Raw genomic sequence first — 8734 nt, 5'->3', positions numbered from 1 at the left:
CAACCTTAAAAGAGGGCCCCAGAACAAATCTTGGAATAGCAGAGTCAGTGGAAAGATGGGGTGGAGCAGTCTTTTAGGCCAGGAGACTTGGAGGATTGGCAAGAAAAGTTCATCTCACTTGGGTAAAAAGGGGAGTGCAGTCCAGGACAGGAAGCATCCCAGGAAGCCAGCAGCAAGCTCCACATCAGCAGACCAGTGGGAAATCCTGAGCCCCAGTGTGGTGGAACAGGCGAACACCAAAATTAGAAACCCTTACATGCCTTAGCATACCAGGGCAGACTCCAGTTCTGTGAACTACCATGTGCTGAAGTGCACCCCAGGTGGGCAGGTGTCCTTGAGCAACTGAAACTCCATGTGCTTCAGCACAGTCCCGGGCAGTCAGGCATCTTCTGGCTCCTGGACCTCTGAGTGCTTCAGCACAGAGCAGGTCAAACAGGCATCCTCCAGGGGCTAGACCTTCACGTGCTTCAGTGTAACCCTACCTGGCCTCAGGACACACTAAACACCACAACTAGGACCCCACCTCAGCACCAGATAAGCTGCCAGATCCCGACAGCCCCCAGCTGCCAGCACCTGAGGCTCCAGAGCACAAAGCCAGTGATCAGGCCCCTGGCCCTCCACACAAGAACCTAGGCACAGTACTTCCTTTGCTCCATCAGGAGAGCTCAACTCTAAAAGCACTGAAACAAGCAAAAAGAAAAAAAGAACCTTGACATAGTTACTATGGTGATAAGGAAGATCCAAACACAAACTCAGAAAAGGACAATATACCTACATCTGAAACCTCAAAGGGGAATATGAATTGTACTCAGGCACAAAAAACCTTCTTTTTTAAAAAAAAATTAATTTATGTATTGTTAGGTTTCAACAATCACTTCCATAAACTTTTGAGTTTTAAATTTTCTCCCCCTCCTTCTCCCTCTGCCCAAAATGGCATGCAATCTGATATAGGTTATACATATATATTCCTATTAAACATATTTTCACATAAGTGATGTTGTAAGTAAGAATTAGAACCAATAGGATGAACCACCAGAAAGAGGAAACAAAACACAACAGAAGGAAAAAAAATAGCAAGCAGTGTGCTTTGATCTGCATTCAAACTCCATAGTTGTTTTTCTGGATGTGGACAGCATTTTCCATCATGAGACTTTTGGAGGTGTCTTAGATCCTTGCATTGCTGAGAACTAAGTCTGTCAAATTCAGTCATCACACAATGTGGCTGTTACTGTGTATGTCCTCCTGGTGCTTCTCTCTTCACTCAGCATCAGTCCATATGAGTCTTTGGAGCTTTTTCTGAAGTCTGCCACAAAAAGCCTTCGTGGAAGAGCTCAAGAAGGAATATAAAAGCCAAATAAGAAGAAAATTCTTAAAATAAGAAGAAAAAATGGGAAAAGAAATGAGAGGTATACAAGAGTGTAAGCAGCTAGGAAAAGGAAGACAAAAATTGACTGAAGAAAATAATTCCTTAAAAAACACAACTGGCAGGGGGCAGAGGGAAGATGGCAGAGTAAAAGCAGTGACTTGCTTGAGCTCTGCCCCAAACCCCTCCAAATACCTCTAAAAATGACTCTAAACAAATTCTAGAGAATCAGAGCCCACAAAAAGACAGAGTAAAACAAACAAGATCTGTTGTGCCAGGCTGGAAGAGGAGCACAGTTCATCATGGGCCATGCAGGCAAAGATGGGACCTTGGCAAATCTGGAGCAAGCCTCAGGGGATTGAATCTTAAGGCAGCTGTGGTGTTTTACAGACCTCTCAATCTACAAATGCCAAAGACAACTTAGAAGGTCAGTAGGAAAAGTCCATCAGACCTGAGTGAAACAGGAGCATGGTTGGACCCAGCCTTGGCACAGCCCCAGGGTTGCAGTGATGGTGGCTGCTTTCAGAGCTCTCAGATCAAAGACAGTGGGTGGATTGAGCAGCTGATTGAAAGGGAATTTCAGGGATCTCTTTGCTAATGCTGAGGCAGGATTCTCTTGCTTTACCTATGCTTGGTCACAGTCCTGGGTGGTGGTCCTGGGGCAGGGAGGAGTGCTGGCATGGTGGAGTTTGTGGTAGCAGTGGAAAGGGAATCATCTTCACATTTTCAAGGCATAAAAGAATGCTTCTGGTCACTCATAGACCAGAGCACAGGCCGGGAAACAAGTAAACACCTCTCCTTTGATTATACCACCGTGGGAAATACTGAAAACTCACAGGTCGCTAGAAATATCTCTGAAAACAGCTGCACAAAATCCTTGAAGCTTGGGACAGTACACCCTCCACACTGGAAGCAGAGCCCTACCTTAACAAAGAGTTAAAATGTCAAGTAATTGGCTGGGAACATGAGCAAACAGCAGAAAATAAAAAACTAAGACTATAGAATCTTACTTTGGTAACAGAAGTTCGAAACATACAACCAGAAGAAGACAACAAAGTCAAAGGTCTTACATCCAAAATCTCCAAGTGAAACATGAATTGATCTTAGACTATGGAGGAGCTTAAAAAGGATTTTTAAAAACAAGTAAGAGAAGTAAAGGAAAAATTGGAAAGATAAATGAGAGTGATTCAAGAAAAGCATGAAAAAATGAGTCAACAGCTTGCTAAAGGAGACCAAAAAAATGCTGAAGAAAATAACACTTTAAAAAATAGCCTAACCCAAATGGCAAAAGAGGTCCAAAAAGTCAAAGAGGAGAAGAATGCCTTGAAAAACATAATTGGTCAAATTTGAAAAGGAAATCCAAAAGCTCACTGAAGATAATAATTCCTTAAAAATTAGAATGGAGAAAATAGAAGCTATGACTCTATGAGAAATCATGAAATTATAAAACCAACCAAAAGAATGAAAAAAATAGAAGAAAAAGTGAAATATCTCACTGGAAAAAAAACAACAACTGATCTGGAAAATATATTCAGGAGAAATAATTTAAAAATTATCGAACTACCTGAAAATCATGATAAAAAAAAGAGCCTAGACATCATCTTCCAAGAAATTATCGAGGAAAAGTGCCCTGATATTCTGGAACCAGAGAGTGAAATACAAGTTGAAAGAATCCACCAATCACCTCCTGAAAGAGATCCCAAAAAGAAAACTCTTAGGTGTATTATAGCCAAATTCCAGAGGTTCTGGCTCAGGAAGAAAATATTGCAAGCAGACAGAAAGAAACAATTCAAGTATTGTGGAAACACAATCAGGATAATGCAAGATTTAGCAATTTCTACCTTAAAGAATCAGAGGGCTTGGAATATGATATTCTGGGGTAAAAGGAGTTAGGATTAAAACCAAGAACTATCTAGGCAGCAAAACTGGGTATAATCCTTCAGGGGAAAATATGGACATGCTATGAAATAATAGACTTACAAGCATTCTTAATGAAAAGACCAGAGCTGAATAGAAAATTTGACTTTCAAAAACAAGACTCAAGAGAAACAATAAAATGTAAACAGGAAAGAGAAATCAAAAGGAACTTATTATAGTTGAACTGTTTACATTCCTACATGGAAAGATGAAATTCGTAACTCATGAGATCTTTCTCAGTATTCAGATAGTTGGAGAATATGTGTGCGCGCACACACACACACACACACACACTCCACCGGATTTGGAACTCTATCTTACCCTACAGGAAAATAAGGGAGAAGGGGATAAAAGAGCAGAGAATGATAGAAAGAAGGGTAGATTGGGGGAGGGGGTAATCAGAAGCAAATACTTTTGAGGAGGGACAGGGTCAAAAGAGAGAATAGAATAAAAGGGTAGCAGGATAGGATGGAGGGAAATATAGTTAGTCTTTCACAACATGACTATTATGTTAGTGTTTTACATGACTACACATTTATAACCTATATCAAATTCCTTTCCTTCTCAATGAGAGAGAGAGGGAGGAAAGGAGAGAATTTGGACCTCAAAGTTTTAAGAATGAATGTTAAAAATTGTTTTACGTGCAACTGGGAAATAAGATATATAAGCACAGGGGTATAGAAATCTATCCTGCCATACAGGAAAATAGAAGGGGAAGGGGATAAGAGAAGTTGGGGGGGGCGATAGAAAGGAGGGTAGATTGGGGGAAGGGTATTCAGAGTGCATGCCATCTTGGGGTGGGGGGAAGGGAAGAGATTGGGAGAAAATTTGGAACTCAAAATCTTGTGGAAGTGAATGTTGAAAACTAAAAATATATTTATATGTATAATATATATGTACATATATATACACATACATATATATACATATACACACACATATATACATCATACATACATATATATAATATATATATTATATATATATATATTACACATATATATATATATATATTGCTGTTTGGTGAGGCAGTTGGGGTTAGGTGACTGCCCAGGGTCACACAGCTAGTAAGTGTCAAGTGTCTGAGGTCAGATTTGAACTTAGCTCCTCCTGACTCCAAGGCTGGAGCTCTATCCATTGCACCACCTAGCTGCCCCAAAAGAATTAAAAAAAAATACAATTGGCCAAATGGGGAAAAAAATCCACTGAAGAAAACAACTCCCTAAAAAGTAGAATTAGCCAAATGTTAAAGGAGGTACAAAAACTAATCAAGAAAATAATTCCTTAAAAAATAGAATTGGGCAATTGGAAGTTAATGATTATATGAGACATCAAGAAGTCAAACAAAATCAAAAGAATGAAAAAAAATAGAAGAAAATATAAAATACCACATTGGAAAAACAATTGATCTGGACAATAGATCCAGGAGACATAATTTAAGAATTACTGAACTACTTGAAAGCCATGATCAAAAAAAGAGCCTGGACAGAATCTTTCAAGAAATTACCAAGGAAAACTGCCCTGATATCCTAGAACCACAGGATAAAATAGTCATTGAAAGAATCCACTGATCACCTCCTGAAAGAGGTCCAAAAATGAAAACTCTAAGGAATATTATAGCCTAATTCTAAAATTATCAGGTCAGAGAGAAAATATTGGAAGCAGCCAGAAAGAAACAATGTAAATATTGTGGAACCACAGTCAGGATTACATAGGACTTAGCAGCTTCTACATTAAATGATTGGAAGGCCTAAAGTATGATATTCCAGAAGACAAAGCAACTTGAATTACAGCCAAGAATCAACTACCCAGTAAAACTGAGCATAATCTTTCAGAAGAAAAGAAGTACTTTCTTTTTTTTTCTTGGCTTTTTGATGAGGTGATAAGCATTAAGTGACTTTCCCAGGGTCACATACCTAGTAAGTGTCAAGTGTATGAGGCTGAATTTGAACTCAGGTCCTCCTGACTCCAAGGCTAGAGTTTTATCCACTGCACCATCTAACTGCCCCAAAAAGATGTACTTTCAATGAAATATGGGACTTTCAATCATTCCTTATGAAAAAAAATCCCCCAGAGCTGAACAGAAAACTTGATCTTCAAATGTAAGACTCAAGAGAAGCATAAAAAGGTAAACATAGAAAAAAATGTTACTTAATAAGGTTAAACTTCTACATCCCTGGATGGGAAGATGATACTTGTAACTTTTGAGAATTGTATCTTTGCTAGGGCAATTGGAATGGGTATACATAGACAGAGGGTGTGGGTATAAGTTGACTTTGAGGTGATGATATAAAATTAATTAAGGGGTAAGAAAAAAGATACTATTGGGAGAAGAGGAAAGGGGGAGGCAGAATAGGGTGAATGACCTCACATTAAGAGGCACAAAGGACTATTACAGTAGAGGGAAAGAAAGGAGAGGGGTAAGCATTGTTTAAACTTTACTTTCTTCAGATTTGGCTCAAAAAGTTAATAACATACATACTCAGTTGGTTATATACTTAACCCTATAGAGAAATAGGAGGAGAAAGAGGAAAGAAAAGAGAAAGTGGTGGATAGAAGGGAAAGCAAGAGGGAGGGAAAAAATAAAAGGAGAAAGGGGAAAAAAGAGAGAATGCCTGGTAAAAGGGAGGGCAGATTGAGGGGGGAGATAGACAGAAGCAAAACCCTGGCAAGGAGGTAAAGGATGAAAGGAGAGAGAAATGTATAAATGGTGGAGGGAAGAACAGGATGGAGAAAAAGACAGGGTTAGTAATCATAATTGTTAATGTGAAGCTGATAAACTCTCCTATAAAACAGAAGCAGATAGAAGAGTGAATTAAAAACCAGAATTCCACAATATATTGTTTATAAGAAACACATTTGGAGCAGAGTGAGTAAAGGTAAAAGGTTGGAGCAGAATATGCTATGCTTCAGTTGAAATAAAGAAAAAAATCAGGGGTAGCAATCCTGATCTCACATAAAGCAAAAGCAAAATTAAATCTAATTAAAAGAGATAAGAAAGGAAACTACATCTTGTTAGAAGGTACCATAGACAATGAAGTAATAACAATATTAAACATATATGCACCAAGTGGTGTAAGATCCATATTCTTAGAGGAGAAGTTAAGTGAGTTACAGAAAGAAATAGACAGTAAAACCATTCTAGTGGGGGACCTCAACCTTCCCCTCTCAAAACTAGATAAATCAAACCACAAAATAAATGATAGAAATTAAGGAAGTGAATGGAATTTTAGAAAAGTTAGGTATGATAAACCTGTAGAGAAAACTGAAAGGCATAGAAAGGAATTTTTTTCTGAGTGGTACTTGACACCTACACAAAAATTGACCATGCATTAGGACAATGAAAACCTCACAATCCAATGCAGAAAGGCAGAAATATTAAATGCATCCTTTTCAGATCATGATGCAATAAAAATTATGTGTAATAAGGGGCCATGGAAAGATAGACTAAAACTTATTTGGAAACTAAATAATCTAATCCTAAAGAATGAATAGGTCAAACAACAAATCATAGAAACAATCAATAACTTCATCCAAGAGAATGACAATATGGATGCAGCAAAAGCAGTTCTTAGAGGAAGTTTTATATCTCTAAATGCCTACATAAATAAAATAGAGAAAGAGGAGATTAATGAATTGGACATGCAACTAAAAAAAACTAGAAAAAGAACAAATTAAAAATCCCCAATTTAATATCAAATTAGAAATACTGAAGACCAAAGAAGAGAGTAATAAAATTGAAATTAAGAAAACTATTGAACTAACAAATAAAACAAAGAGCTGGTTTAATAAAAAATAATAAAATAGATAAACTTTTGGTTAATTTGATTAAAAAAGAAAAAAAACAAATTACCAGTTTCAAAAATGAAAAGGATGAATTCGCCACTAATGAAGAGGAAATCAAAACAATAATTAGGAGCTATTTTGCCCAACTCTGTGACTAATGTGAAAATAGATTCTATATGAATGTACATTTAGAGCCTGTATCAGAATGCACACTGTCTTGGGATAGGGGAAAGGGAGAGCTAGGGAGGAAATTTGGAACTCAAAGTCTTGTGGAAGTGAATGTTGAAAACTAGAAATAGATAAATTAAAAAGAGACTTTTTGGGAGAAAAGTATTTATGAAGAATCATAAAACATTCTTTAACTGAATAAACTCTTTGAAATTCTAAAGTTATGCCATCTTTTAGGCATTTACAAAGGTAGAAAAATGGAATTAAATAGGACAAACAAAAGAAAAGTTTACTCCTCTTTCATTCTTTTGGGTTATGGATTTAATTATTAAAAGGCTGGTGTAAATATGTTATTAAAAACTTTTTTAGAAATGCAAGTGATGGTTATAATGATTTTCTGTGAAGTTAGCATATCAAAGAACCCCTTAAAGTGTTCTTATCTGTGAAATGTGAAGTCCTACAGTCCTAAAAAGCCCTAAAATCTTAGACCTGCTAACAGTTTAAAGCAACGTTGAATGTTTGCTTTTGTGGCAGATTGGAAACTGAGTTAGGATGTCAATATTTTAAGATTTCACCTTTTCATCATTTCATCATTTCAGGATTTAGCCCCATGCTTAGGTTAAAGTAAAGTGATTTGATTTCAGTTAAGTACTAGAAATTGTAAAGAAAAATATTCTCATTCCTATAAAAAAAAAATCAGTCTCTAACCATTGGACCATACTCTCCTAATAAAGAGTTTATTTAATTTAAATAATTTATTTACTCAGAAACTTAAGTTTCTGAGTAAAGTCAGATAAGCAACTGGTTAGTTGTGTCCACCCACCTTTCAGGATAACCTGTAGGAATCCCATAACAAAAATCTAACACTATGTAATTTATTGGATATTCTATTAAAACCAATTTTTAAAAGAGATTTTTAGCAGAGAAGGAGATCTCTGCAAATGACTTGAACCAGAGAAGCCAATAAGCTGGAAATTTCTCTGAGACCCCACCCAGACAAGAGAGCTACATCAGAGAACCGGATAGCTGTACAAAATGAGTTGTCTGAGCCTTAAGATATGATGGACCTAAGCAACTGACAATTTTATTTATTTATTTATTTATTTATTTATTTATTTATTTATTTACTATTTACTTTTTTCCTATGTGAATTTTATCTATAAGGCCTACTTACCAAAAAGACTGCCACCAATGTGTCATGTCGATACATCCATCAATCTCTCTCCTTTTTCCCCACACATTATTTCCCCTCATAGGCCCCATAGGTAAATAAATAAATAAATAAATGAATGAATGAATGAATAAATAAAAACTTGATGAAGTGTTTGTCATATCAGTTAGTGATTCATTGAAGAGCCTGCATCTCATAATAAAATCAAATGGGGGAAATGAGAGAAGTAATTATTAATAACCAATTATTAATATGGGAGATTCTGTGTTTTTTTTTCCCTTTCTATTTCTTCATTTAGTTACTAGGTCAAGGCAGCCCCTGAAGAAAAG

The sequence above is a fragment of the Vombatus ursinus genome, unplaced genomic scaffold (assembly GCF_900497805.2).
Source record: "Vombatus ursinus unplaced genomic scaffold, bare-nosed wombat genome assembly UNPS02009824.1, whole genome shotgun sequence".
NCBI classification, from domain to species: Eukaryota; Metazoa; Chordata; class Mammalia; order Diprotodontia; family Vombatidae; genus Vombatus; species Vombatus ursinus.
This window is presented reverse-complemented; position numbering follows the sequence as displayed.